Below are 14,711 nucleotides of genomic sequence, written 5' to 3'. Positions count from 1 at the left end.
GGAGGGGTCATCTACTCTCTACCTCTGTCATGTGGCAAATGTTACATCGGCCAAACTGGCCGATGTGTTAACGAAAGAATAAAGGAGCACCAATATAATGTCTCTCGTGTCGCTATCACAGGCCACGTAGCAAAACATTGCAGAAACTACAAAGACAACGAAGATGACGATGACGAGGAAGACAACGACGACTCAAAAACTTGTTTTCCCCTTTACAAGGAATGCTCTGTATTAGGTAAGAACCGCGACTCGCTAACTAGGGAAATAATGGAAGCCCACCTGATAGCTAGGACTTCAGATCAGTGTATCAGCACTCCCTCTGTAGCCTTGTCGGGTAAGGAAACCCGCTACCTTGATTGTGAATGAAAACTCGTGCCTGCTGTAGGGGTGATATTTTGCACTGATGACTCTTGTTGTTGACACGTGCCTGATGAACTGGCGATGTTTGATATCACGCAAGTCAAGCGTGCTTGTATTCTTTTCCCGGCCACCAGGCCAGTATTTATACTGGCTGGCAGCCAATAAACGTTTTAGTTGTGAGTCAGCGCTGTGTGTTGTGTCTCCTCTTCTTGGTCCCGTCTGTCGCGCTGTTATGGATCATCGTCAGCATCAACTCGCCCAACAACTGGTATTGTCATTCTCAAAGGCCTTTGCGGTGCTCGTGTGACAGGGGTATTAGTGTGGTATGGCTGCTTGAACACCTGTCCCTGGTATCTCACAATCTGAATAAGGAAGGGAAAAGCCTCAGGGTGCTTGCCGACGTTTCGACAAGAGGACTTGTCTTTGTCTGGCAAAGTGTTCATCATTGGTGGGGTTTAAATAAGGTTTTCACTTCGAGGCGAAAGGCCTGTTGTGAGGGACGAGGGTGCGATATGGGAAGGGCGTTACGATGGGGAGCGTGAACCTTGACCAGGCATGATAGCTGCTATAGAAGATTAACCGGTTGACCTGCAAAACTGTGAAAACAAAAAAGCCCAATTCAGTAGAAACGAATCTCGGTTTATAAAGTGTGGTTAGTGGGCTTGAATGGCTTTATGTCCAGCCGCAACAGTTGGCTTGGTATGGCTGGCTGCGTTTTCCTGAAAAACTAGGATAAAGGAATTAAGCAGCATGGCAGAATAAAATACCAGGGGGGGCAAAATAATTTGAAGGAAAAAGAGAAAATGAGGGCAGGTTCGGAGAAAAGGCAAAAAGAATGGGGACGGGGAGGAGTATGGCAGCCAAGGTTCCGAGAAGTGATGTCAGGAGGTGCAGGGCGTAAGCAGGAAAGCAGGAAAGGAGGGGGAAATTATGGGTTGGGACACCTCTGACCATGTGCAAGGCCTTTTCAAATAATTATGCCAATTCCGGAATGTACAGAGCTGGCCACATTTAGTGCAAATATGTGAGCGCATGGCCGCACTCTTTAGAGGTCCACTGTGTGCGGCGCAGCCACTCATCGCTGCAAAATGTCGCAAGAGGAGATGCACCTGGATGTGGTGCTTCGTGTCATGTTACACTTCGATGTGTGGCAATGTCAGACACAGTGGCCCAAAGAGCACAGCCATGTGCTCGCGTGTTCGCACTAAGAGTGGACAACCCTGTAATTGATTCTAAATTTCCTCTGTATATGTTGACCCCAGACGAAAACAAGTTGTCTTGTCGAAACGGCAAGCACCCTGAGATTTTTCCTTCCCTTGTTCACTTTTTGAGTGTCAAGAAACCATCTGCCTACTCTCTCTGTACCATGCACTCCACATCTTGTACGGTTATCTTTGTATGTATACACCAGTGATAAATCATGAAGGAAATCAAGGGATTTGTATTTGTATTGCTTAACAATTACTTTAAAGCTATATCATGAGGGTAGAGTTGAAAATGTGCTATGGGGGCTTGGTTGTGTGTCGTTACTGGTTTCTCTTTATCAGGGCTACTTGACAGCCATCATGAAACGCAGGCTTTTGAATAGTCGTTCCTCAAATAAAAGAGCGTTTCCACTGTTACAATGGAAATGTTATTTGCTAAAAACTTCAATCATTGTAGTTCAGGGAGTGATATTTTTCGAATAACTAACCTGAAGTTCAAAACCTGCAGCAGGAACTATGTAACTTCTTTCCTGCCTTAAAAACCCAGTACTTATTTGCCAGTTTCAGCAAGCAGAGGTCTGTTTCATGGCACATACATTCCACTACCTTGCATAAAAATTGTGCAGTACAGGCCCACCATAAAACTAGGGGCATAGTATATTGCTTGTATGCAACTACTTTGGCGTTAGAGCATGCATAGCATGGTCTTAAAGTTATTCTTTTCATTTGCAACTGGTTCATAAAAGGCCTATTCTGGCAAAAGGCATTTAGCAAAATTATCTTCCTCTGAATGCTTCTAAGGATAACTTTAGTTCATTCAGGAAAATATATATTGACAATATCTCTTAAAGGCATGATTGTCCATATTAGCTCTTGTTACCTCACAGTATTTAGTTTTGTGCCTCCAGCATCACTGACTTGCATCATATGTTAGAGTAGTAAAAAGCTCGCTGTTAGTTTGAACCACAACTCATGATAGGGCTGTGCACTTTTTGTTGTGTTACATGAAATATACTTATGTATGAAACAATTTCTTTCAGCTGCACCTCACATGATTCATATTCCACCAGAAGAAAGGCTGCAACACAACATTGCTCACTTCTGTTGCTTTCCCAGCACATAACATGCCATAACAGCACATAGCAGGTAAGATGTGAACAAAAACAGTGCATGTATATGTTCCACACATCCATTTTGTGTACTACCAACACTATGATATGATTAACTATGTCATGTAAGAGAGAGCACACAAATCATTTTTTGTATATATTGCAGCATGGTTATTTCAAGTTTTAAACTGGCCATTGAAACGACCCATTGTATCACCGCTGGTTACTCGGTGGCACTGGGGATCGAACTCCGCACCTCCTGCTTGCGAGGCAGATGCTCGGACCACTAGGCCACTCCTGCGGTCCCCCCACTGATGTTGCTTACACCAGGTGCTGTTAAAGCCCCGGTATGTATGTTAAATGCATTTTAGAAAACCATTCACTTCCAAAGTACCATTTCATCTTTATAGCAAAACCACAGTTCGCCTAGCTAGACAAACCTGCTGCATACAAGCCAGCAGAAGGGTTGCACGTACATGCTTCGTTAGGAAAACATAAAAATCAAGCAGAGCCTGCCCTTCATGGTTCATTATACCCTGATTTTGAGCAATTATCAAGATAGGCAGATGGTCATTTCATTGAACACTTGCATGATACATTCGTAGAATCGAAAAGACAAGTACTATTGCAAAATCTTCAAACAGTGTTTATTCTCAGAGAAAACATATAATGAAAAAAGTGTTGGATTATTTATGGTGTACCTTGTATGGCGAAAGGGGCTCCCACTTTGTGAAAGGCTTAATTTTGGAATAACGACAGCGTTTAGACTAGTTGGGTTACCATGTTTAGATAGTGGATGTGCTCAAAAAGACACTGGAAGTAAGCGCACTGTGTGGAAAATTCTTTCTGTATCCTTGTCTTTTTGAGCGCTTTCACGATCTAAACTTAATTTTGCAAGAGAGCAAGGAAAACAAATATTGAAATTTTGATAATTAAGGATAAAAGATTATGTTTCATTGTGTTGCTTAAAGTGTACATTGTATCGCTATTGCTGTATTGCAGCGCTTCTGTCGTGGCCTTGCATTGCAGCCTCTTGACTTTTGTTTATATAATAGGCAGTCCTTTTTTCCATTCGATTGCAACACTTTAGGAGTTACTACAGAGTTGCGTGGTAGCGAACTCTCAGATTAACGGTTAGCATTATTACGCCAGCATAACTTGCTAAGTGTTTCACTGCAGTCTTGTTACTAGAACAGCCTCTTGAAAGTATTCAGCCTGGTGGTCATTGAGGGTTTCTGTTCACATATCAAAATGCCGGATCAGCTGTATACTCTTTACAGCTACCAGAACTATGGTACATTTCATGACATGCTGGCTGAAGAGTGCTGGAGCATCAGACTGGGGATTTGGATGAAACAATTTTCAAATGTGTGCTCGGTATCACGCTGTTTTGTTCCAGTTGTGGAGAGGTTTACTTTTCATATTTGTTCGGTCAAACATTTAAATTTTGGGCAATATGTTGTTGCCTTTATCTTGTGTTCTCTTTGTTGTTGAGGTTTAGTATTTTTGGCACAAGCACTCCACTCTATTACTTTTCAGTATAATTTAAAATTTGTAGGGCACGTCATGAAGAATAAAACTTCTACTTCAATAATCTGCATGTGTTTATGTTCTCATTGTTCATATAAAAACTTAGTTGAGACAGCTTGTATTTTAGCTCTGGCTAGAATTTTTAGGAGAGCCTCAGTAACATAATCACATGACCAGCACAAACTCGGTATTATTGTTTGTGCATTGAAAAACAGTTTTAAAATAGTTATTAACAGCTGTCAGTGTAGCACTGGCCTAAAATGTTTTGTGCTTTATGTAGCTCTTCTCTGAGGCAGGATTAATTCATCTGCACCTGCAGCCTGATACCGCCAAGATACCAATTCTTGGGTGAACTTATGATTTTTTTTCACTGAGCAAATTTGCATCATCTTGAAGCATGGAACTTGAGCTGACTCTTAACAGCTCTAGTGTAGCGAATTTCATTATCCTCATTGCTTAGTTTACACTCACCTCAGGACAATATCCTTTTCCAGTTTAATTATCTGTGTCTTGCACCAGCTACATGCCACACTATCAGAAATCACCTAATCTTATCTTGTGAGCTTATAATCAGCTATCTCCTGCTATATTTTCCTTAGGATGAAATTCATTTTGTTGCGATACAATGCACAAGCTGTTTCCTGGCGTGGTGCTCAGCTTATCTGGAATGAAATGCTTGGGAAATGGGTCTCTGATTTCACCTTGAGTAGACGAAATTAACTTGTGCTAAGGCACTCTTTGGCCACAGATGCCCTTGTGCCATTAAAATCCATCAACTTTATTCTGTTGCCCTAAGATAGCATTGGTGATTCATTCTCTGCATTGTGTGCCCTGGCCAGATCCATTTTCTTTTAATTTCTGCCAGAATATTAACAACTTCCTTGTTCATCCCTGTTATGGTTTCACTCGGTCAGTTGTTCTAATAATAATTATAATCACTTTATTGAAAACATATTTTGGGCTAAATGGCGTCAAGTTTGCCACTCTGCACAATGATATATATGTTTGGTCTTGTATGTCTTTACTTGTGTGGTAATGTTTATTATGTGCTCACTGTCTAAAAAACTTATTTGCCTATGATATCCTAAGCCCTTCTATACCTATTTTCCTTCCCCCTGGCTCTTTCTCTTTTCAGTCATTCCTCCTCTTTCCTTTACACCGGCCATTGGTCACAAGGCTGCTGTGGGAACGACAGTCAGCACTGGGCCCTTTTTTGTTCATGGAACCTGCACTGCTACTATTAACACTAATAGTGCGTTATCAGTATTTTTGTGATACTGCAGTTATTGTTATTTATGAAGTAGTTGGCTAAGGCAATGGTAGCAGTGTTGGATATTACAATATATTATGCATATATCTCACTTGCAATATATCAGTGTGTTCAATATTACACTACCCTCTATTACATTCAGTTCAGTTATTTGGCTATAGATATATTGTGCTGCTTTCCTAGTTTAGTCCACTCATACTAAAACTTTGCTCTTTGTGTCACAGGTAGAATCTACAATGATTGCTGCTCTGTGTCTTGTAAGCAGGAGGCAGTGTTCAATGGAGCCATGAACTTTCCTTGGAATTGAAAAGCCTTTGCCGTATTATGCGCTGAACCGCGAGTGTGAAGAGGAAAATGTCATGCCTTGGATTTCTGCAGAGGTGAGCCATTGCGGTGAATCCACCAGCGCGAAAGACAGGGATGAGAAAGGAGACAAGACAGGTGTTGACTCGCGACTAAAGTTTATTGGCGTGAACAGGGAATATATAAAAAGCCAAGCAATACCATAAACCATGTAGTTACAGATAAGCATACAGGACAACATGAGTCAAAAATCGCCCTCAACATTTCCCTGATCGAGGTAGTCTAGCTCATTATGTGTTAACACGATAGCAAAACACACATTCTTCACGGAGTCATAAGATGTGTCTAGCCTCGATAATCTCCCATTTAATCTCTCTGAATTTACTGCCAAAATGCGTGTTGCCAAAAGGAAAGGGTAGCAGACTTCACATTCCGTGCAGTGTACAACAGAGTTACCCCAACCACCTAGCCAATCCCCTACCCTCTTGTGTTCCTGTAGTCTTACATTCATACACCTTCCAGTTTCACCTACGTAAACTAGACTACAAGATAATAATATTTGATACCACAATACATTTCACTCTACACGTGTACTTTTCTTGTGCCACAATCACAGAATTATTCTTAAAATTTTATATGCTTTAGACAATGTATTAGGGGCCGAGAAAGCCACTTTTACATCATACCTTCTGGCCACATTTTTCAAATTGTGCGACAATTTATGTACATACGGTAACACAACTGGTCTTTTGGCATCTCGCTGGCTGGCCCCAGCCTGATTGTGCCGGTCACCACAAAACTGTCTCAGCTTCTTTAACAATTTATCATATGCTCTTGCAGTAGCAAGGTTTGGAAATCCTGCGTTCGTTAACCTTAAAATATGCTCTTGGAAACTAGTCGTCATGCTGTGAAAGCATAATTTCATCAATTCTGAGCCCGCGCTAGAAAGTGCAATGCTATCTTTCACTAGCTTGGAATGGTCGACATGTAGCCAGGTAGCAGCTTAACACTCGCCAGCACACATGAAGTGTGCTGAACATCAAGGTAAGGTCCAGAACCCACAGCTCTTTTTCTTGGGACATTTGCTCCAAGGTAAACCTGAGATAAAGGCCTTTCTCCTTAAACAACTTGAGAAGATGTACAGGTCCCGAACTATGACAACCTTTATAAAAGACCAGAAAATCATCGACATAGCAAAAGATTTTTCCCCCAGCCCATGCACATTCTGGACAATTATTCTATCCACCCTACTCAAGAAAATATTGCTTAGCACAAGGTCAACCTTTGAACCACTACATATTCGAGACTTTAGAACACATACCGCACTGCGCTACTCTACAAACATGCTCTTCAAATAAATGCTATTCAATAACATGCTCTTCAGATAAATTTCAGAAAAGGATTCATGCAAAATTATCTCTGGTTATTTGCAAAAGCATCCGTCTACTTCGCATCTTGAAGATCCATTTCTTGTACTCAATTCGCAGTGTGGTTGAGTATCTTAAGAATGACAATCCAGCGGATTGTCTTGTGATTAGTGTCGATGTAGAACTATTTTATTCTATCCCGTATGAAGATCTTGTGAAAAGCTTATGAATGTGTATATCGGAGCACAGCGATGAGCTCGTGTTTAGGAACGGGTGTGTAACATAAGTCTTTTTTGGCACTTGCCTCCTTTTATTTGAAGTGAAGAGCATGTTTGTGGAGTATGGCAGTGCGGCATATGTTCAAAAGTCTGCTAAATGTATTGATTCGAAGGTTGCCCCCGTGCTAAGCAATATTCTCTTAAGCAGGGTGGAAGGAATGATTACCAAGAAATTGCATGGGCTGGGGGAAATCTTTCGCAACGTCTATGATTTTCTGGTCTTTTACAAAGGTTGTGATAGTGTGGGACCTGTACATATTGTGAACTTGTTTAAGGAGCAAGGCCTTTGTCTTAAGTTTACCTTGGAGAAAATGTCCCAACAAAAAGAGCTGCGGTTTCTGAACCTTACCTTGATGTTCTGCACACGCCATGTGTGCTAGCGATATTCACCCAGGAGTGTTAAGCAGCTACTTGACTGTTGGTCGAACGATTCTAAGCTAGTGAAAGATAGCATTGCGTCGTCAAGTCTAGGCTCGGTATTGGTGAAGCCATGCTTTTACAGCGTGACAACTGGTTTCCAAGAGAAGATTTTAAGGCTAATGAAAGCATGATTTCCCAACAATGCTATTGCAGAAGCGTGCGATAAATTGTTAAAGCTGAGCATATAAGATTGGGCAAGTTGGTCTGACATGCTAAAGATAAGAATGGCGCAGCATCAAGTAACGAGGACAACAGGAGAGCACACCTACGCACAAGTGCCATCCTTGGAGTGGATGCAGAATCTAAGAGCGTGTACTTGACATTCAGCGTTGGCAGCCAAGGATCGGGCTCGTTCAATCTTTAGCGTTCAAATCCGTGTTTCCTCGTTTCCTTGACTGTCAACGCTGAATGTCAAGCACGCGCTCTTGGATTTTGTATCTGCTCCAGGGTTGGCACATGTGCGTGGGTGTGCTGTCCTGCTTTCCTCGTTACTTGATGCTGTGCCATTCTTCCCTTTAGCATGTTAAAAGCTGAAACCCCTTCGCAGGGACTGGCATGATCAGGCTGAGGGCAGCCAGTGAGATGCCAAAAGACTGACTGTGTTACTGTGCATACATAAATTCTTGCAAAATTTGAAAACTGTGGCCAGAAGGTATGACGCAAAAATGGTGTGTTCGGCCCCTAATAAGTTGTCTACAATCTGTAAAATTGTTAAAAATTTTGTGAATTTCGTTACGGAAAAGCACATGTGTCGAGTGCAATGTGGCAACATATATGTGCCTTGCAACCATTGCATGCATTGCATACCATTATCATGTAGTTGGGTTTATATTGGTGAAACTGGAATGTGTATCAATGTAAGACTACAGGAGCATGAGAGGTATTTGGATATTGGTAGGGGTTGTAACTTATCTGCATTTTACAAGGGATGTGAAGGCTGCTAGCCATTCCTTTCGGCAACACGCATTTTGGCACTACGTTCACAGCAGATTAACCAGAAAATTATCGAGGCTAGACACATCTTATGACTCGGTGACGAATGTGTGAGTGTGCTGCCCATAGCGTTAACATGCAGCGGGTTGGACTGTCTAGATGAGAGGAATGTTAAGGGCAATCTTTTACTTATGTTGTGATGTAGCTTATGTGAAATTGTGTAGTTTGTGGCGTGTGGCTTTTCTGTATGCTCTCTGTTCACTTCAATAAACTTCAGTTGCGAGTCAGTGCCTGTTTTGTTTCTTTTCTCGTCCCTGTCTCGTGCTGATAGATTCAAGTACTTGTAGAGTTGATTCACTGAATTGTGTACTTGCAGAGGCTTGTGAAAAAACGAGAGGAATTTTCTTTCCTTTATGCGGAATTGAAGGTTGAAATTTTTTTACTTAAATGTTTGCAGCATTAAATTCTATTCGGAAAGGTAAAAGCCACTTTATTGTACATTTTGTGTGCAATGATGCCGCTGGCTGCATGCAACTGAAAACATTCGTCCAGGTTATCTAGCTAGCGTCCTTCTTCCTTGTGCCACATTTTCTGAAATAATATTTTGTCAGATTTATTTCAATCAGAATTTCTAAGAACATATTGGTAATCACATAATGGTGATCACATAATTTGGTGATCACATATGACATAATTCAAAGCGTGATCATTGGTATTTTTTAGTCTGGGGCAGTACAATGAGAAGTACATAGTATATAGTAAAATTAAATATGACCAGTCTAACATAAACAAAACTACTTTTTTTAAAGGAAAATTTTGCTACTGAAGTGCTGCAGTGACATGGCATTATGAAGACGTGGACAGTGTGCTGTATTCATGATGGCACGAGAACTTGCGTAGAGTGCTTCAGGTAACTGGTGAGTACCTTGGTGCTGTGCTTCTGCTAATGTAGCCAAATTATGTTTTTAATCTAAGAGTGTATCTGAAAACTTGAGCAAAAATTGAGTAGTATTTAGATATTCTTGCACCAGATACCACTGTGAGAATTAGTTATTAATGATGTGTCTCACATGTACCCTTGTCTGCCAAATATAGTAAGCATGGCTTTCGAGCTGAGTGCCTCCGACGTATGAAAAAAATGGCCACTGGGCTGCTCCATGACGCGTGGAGCAGCCGAGTGTAGCACATTCAGGCTTCATGGAGTGGACAATGAAGGCAGTAAATAATTTAAGAGTAGAAAACACAGCACAAACCACAGGACCAGGAAACTGACAGAACACACCGACCCTGATGACACTCTTTACATGAAGGGAGTTATAAAGTTGCCTGTCATGTAGTGCAAGATGGAGGTCGCACAGGACGGGTGTTAAATATGAGTTGATGCAGACACCTGTCATTACGTAGTACTCACTGTAGAACTCGAGCAAGAAGCAAAGGTAACAGCTGAGCATGGCCACTCTTGTGCTTTCCTCCGCAAGCAATCTGGAATTGCACTTATAAATCTTTTATTCTTTCTCTTGACATATACATCATTGCTGCATGTGGCGAGGAAAAGTACATACCCTTGTTGTCAAGTGACAGTGAACTAACAGGGCTGGTAACAGCTCACTGAGGTGTTGTGATATATCTACAGGGCACCTCATGAGAACAAAGAGCCCCTAAAGGAATTCTCTCAAAGTTTGTTGCCACATGGACCTCTTTGTAATCAATGACTCTAAAAGGCAAGCCTTCCTTTAGTGTCACAAAAAAAGGCCTAGGACATGGGTCGTTTTGCTTCTCCATTAGTGCCAAAATGTTTGCTAGCGAGATCTTTCGCAGATATATAAATATTTCACAAAATGTCAAGAAGGAGACTGAAGCTGCACCAAGCAGTACCAGTAAAAAACTTATCACAGCTGTTCAAAAAGCAGAAAGACTCGTGCCTTCATCCTTCTTTTGCATCAGACACATGAGGACACTTCGTCTTTCTGGGTCATCATTTTGAAAAGGTTCACATGGCAACGGGCTTTGGTTAAATTTCTGCCAAGAGCCCTTTTTTGAAACTTGAGCATCCGTTCCTTGTGAGGCACACTGCAGAGATATTGGAATGCCTTAGTGAGCTGCTTCCGGTACGTGTGACTGCATTTTCACTGACATCAGATATTAGTACATTTTCTTGCACATGGTGAGATAATGGAAGCTATGATTGAAAACATGCGGTTTTGGAGAAGTGTGCTTCCTGGGGCCGTATTCCAAGTTTGTGTCACAATAAAAAGCGTCATAATCTGCCGCAACGGGCATGCCCGGGAACTGGATATAAACTGAGTGCGGGACTTTCGCTTCGTCTTGTCTTGCCTATAACAAATTAGATGGACGATAAATTCGGCAAGCGTCTCCCACCTTTTTCAGATGTTACCAATGTTCCTTGCTCGCTAAGTTGTGCATTTAGTACTATGTACAGAAAGGCACCTGCATTGAATTGCATCTGGCCCCCATCCTGAGCTAGTTTCTATTTGCACAAAACGATAAGCAACTGTAAAGACTTTCATGCGCACAGTGCCGCATGGGAAAGCGCATTTTGTCTGCTTCTTTCTGGACCTGTGGTTTTTACTGTTTACTTTATGAGAAATGAATTTTGGGCAATAAATTATAACGGGTTGGTTCTCGGTGAATGGCTTTCGAAAGCTTCTACGAAAGCCGATTGTTCAATAGCGGATGGTTGAAATGTATTTGTGAAATTTATATTTGGTGTTGTGTGACCACTAAATGAGGATTTTTTTATGCTTTTCAGATGGATCCGACAGCAATGTGCAGATGTACAATTTGTGTAGTTTGCCATGAAAATAGAACGTATGTACTTGTACTCACCCAAACACTTACCACTCTTTCATTCTAAGCTGCATTCTTTGTACGTATGCACTACATAATATGCGTAAAGGAAAGCCTTGTACATAATACTTATTTCTTTGGCACCTGGACGGCTATATCTGCAGTGAACATTGCGGGCAGAAGCTATACGAAGACGCATGTTCATGTACTACAGAAAGTACATAATTACAATACAGATAATTTCCGTTCTAGATGAAATGACTTCCGAGTGAACGGAGAACGTATGCATACACATTGCGGAAACTTCAATAAGAACAAAACATAAGCATTCGTTGTGAAAAAACGATTTCGGTCTCGTGCATAGCATGGCGTAACTTTCCGTTACCAAGAATGTGACAGTTGTCATACGGAGTCTCTGTTTCTGACATTTATTCCGTACCTCATGTTGCGGAAAACCCTCCGGCAACGCATTACCAACGGGTTTCTCTGTACTGCGGAGCATTTTTTTTACAGTGTGGGCTCTGGTACCCTTCGGTTCGCTTCCCCGCGATGCTTCCCTAGTTAGTTACATTAACTAACAATTGAGGGCGCCGTCATCGCAGCTGCACGAGCGCCAAGGACGGGGGTGATTGCTGTGCGCGCGCGGGGAGAGACGGCTCGGCTCTCTCTTGGACTCGGAAAGTCGGCGCGTAAGGAGTGTTCGGCGCGGCGTTCTGATCTTCGCCAGTGCGGCGAGGAAGTGAGGAGGTAAGGGAAGAATGTTCTCCCGTCCGGCTGTGGATTATCTCCCCTGCCCTAGCGTGGCCGACATTCGCTCGTAATCCTGCCTGTGAGTCGGACGACCTCGATTCCTTAGCGTATTTTGTTGCTAGCTGGCGTGATTGTTGTAGCAATAAATGCCTTCTTTGTGTCAAAGAGAGTGTTGTTCTTTTGTTCCCCTCAGAGCAAGGCCCGCCGTGGTCGGTGCGCGCTCTGTAACGTACACGATCACGGATTGGGCTTTGGGCGGTTTTGAATCGTGTCAGCCGCTAATAAGCGGGGAACACTTATTCCCCCCCCCCCCCCCCTTCCCTATTCAACCGTACATCTGGGGCCCAACGTGGGGCCCGCTCTTGGTACATTGGTAGATTGTCTATTTGGTAAGAGGAACGCTATTTGTCCGTACTTGACAAGTGCTAGGCGTAGTGCGAATTTTGATTGCTAGGACCGCCGGCATGCTTTCTTGATTTAGAGGTGAATTCCGCTGCAGCATGTTCGAACTTTTCGACATGCTCAGCATATTTTTATTCTCTGGAGTTTCTTCAGCACAATATATCTTCCTGATCCGCATCAAGGGATCGCGAGGTCTAGCGCCCGCGGAGTTGCCGAGCCCGAAGCAAATGAGAATGGAAGCCGCGTGGGTGGTTCAAGTTTTCTTGCACATATTTTTTTTCTCTGCTGTACCTACTACGACTATGAGAGTCGCGGCTCCGGGAGCCAGGTGGCCTGGGGCCATCCGTGCTGCTACAAGCTCGCTGGTATTGCAGCGCCACACCGTGCGCTCGGACACCATCCATATAGTGGGCGCCGACCGCCAGAAGCTGCTTCGTGCGATGAGCGGAGTATAGGACCACCCCACAGAGATCATGTCTCCTCGCGGCTGCACTCATATAACCCTTTTAGAGTCTTCGCTTGGTTTGGAGTCGTTGTCAGAATGGTAGTCAGGCCTAATGCTTTCCGGAGCTGCCTGCACCATGTGGGAAGAGACAAGACCACCAGACCGTGGTGTTGGGACGGGCAGGCTTTGCCGCCAACTCGTTTTTGTAACCTCGCATCAAACTGAGCAGTCTCGTAACTCAAGAAAGGACATTTTCGCTCGAAGTTTGCGTTTGCACAGCCACCCGACACTTTTTGCTAGCGAATTAAGCATTGCGCCACGAGACCCTTGCGGACGCCGTTTCCCTTCCCGTGACCTACGTTAAAGGCATGCGGAGCCAATTTCGGCAATCTTGTAGATCCAGTGCAGGCAGCCAGGCTTGCTCTCCTGTGCACACCGTCTCGCTGCCGCTTGTGTCAAAGAAACTGCCTGTATCCTGTTAAGCGCATCCATACGGGAGAGCTGTGGCGAGGACAGTCAGCAGTCACCTCCGGCTGCTGTTACCACGGAGACTACTGCAGAATCCTGGAATGCAGTTTCCAAACGGCCTTATCTTCGTGGGCCTGCAGACACGTAGTTCACGGATAATGCGAGTAGCCATAGCGGAGACCTTCACGCTGCCTTCGGAACAGCGCGGAAGTCTTGCGTCGACGCTATCGGCGGGACCTCCGCGGCAAGACCTGCCTCAAGTGCATGACGACCAGGAGACTCATCCATAGCATGTACTTTCAGGCGCGTGGGTCTATTTAAGGTTGAAGGTATGTGCGGACTGGTACCCTTCGGTTTGGTCCCCGCGATGCGTGCCTAGTTAGTTACCTTAACTAACAAGGGAGGGCGCCGGCTTCGCAGCTACAGGAATTGCCACGGACGGTCTGATTGCGGGGCGCACGCGCGAGGGAGAGGACTCTTTCTTCGGCTCGGGAATTCGGCGCGTACGGACTGTTCGGCGCGAGGCTCTGCTCTTCGCCAGCGGGGCAAAGAAATGGGGGGGGCGATAAAGTTTTTCCGCATTTAGTTCAGTTCGGCCGTGGAGTATGTCCACTACCGTAGCGTGGGCGAACATTCGCTCGTAACCTTGCTGGTGAGTCAGACGACCTCGATTCCTTGTTGTATTTTTGTTTCTAGCTGGCGTTATAGTTGTTGAAGCAATAAATTCCTTGTTTGTGCCAGCCAGTGTGCCGTTACTTTATTCCGATCAGAGCAAGTCCGGCCGTGGCCAGCTTGCGCTCGATAGCATACGCGATCACAGGGTGGGGTCCGGTCGGTTTTTCGCTGTGTCAGTCGGGATTAAGCAGGGAAACTTGTTTATCTCCCTATTCAGCTGCACAGCTTGGAGATTGTCTTGTAAGGCTACGCTTTTACAAAGCGCATTTATTGCGGTCGCGGTTGAAAATAAAGTTATGTGCTGTGCAGGTCTAAACGAGCATAATTCTGGAGATTACGTTTACTGATTGCCTTTTCGGAAAACGTAGCTTTTAGCTAGCCGCCATTT

General features: G+C 43.7%; 1 long non-coding RNA gene across 1 annotated transcript; it reads left to right on the top strand.

Moving 5' to 3' along the window:
• Window positions 1-2,603: 2,603 nt before the first annotated feature.
• On the top strand, window positions 2,604-5,802 carry LOC144094968 (uncharacterized). The gene is made up of 4 exons (XR_013306637.1): window positions 2,604-2,711; window positions 2,841-3,021; window positions 5,340-5,456; window positions 5,699-5,802. It is a non-coding gene; the product is annotated as an uncharacterized LOC144094968 (long non-coding RNA).
• The last annotated feature ends 8,909 nt before the right edge of the window (window positions 5,803-14,711 follow it).

Source organism: Amblyomma americanum, chromosome 6, assembly GCF_052857255.1.
Source record: "Amblyomma americanum isolate KBUSLIRL-KWMA chromosome 6, ASM5285725v1, whole genome shotgun sequence".
Classification (NCBI taxonomy): domain Eukaryota; kingdom Metazoa; phylum Arthropoda; class Arachnida; order Ixodida; family Ixodidae; genus Amblyomma; species Amblyomma americanum.
The sequence above is the reverse complement of the archived record's forward strand: the minus strand, read 5'-3'. Positions and strand labels throughout refer to the sequence as shown.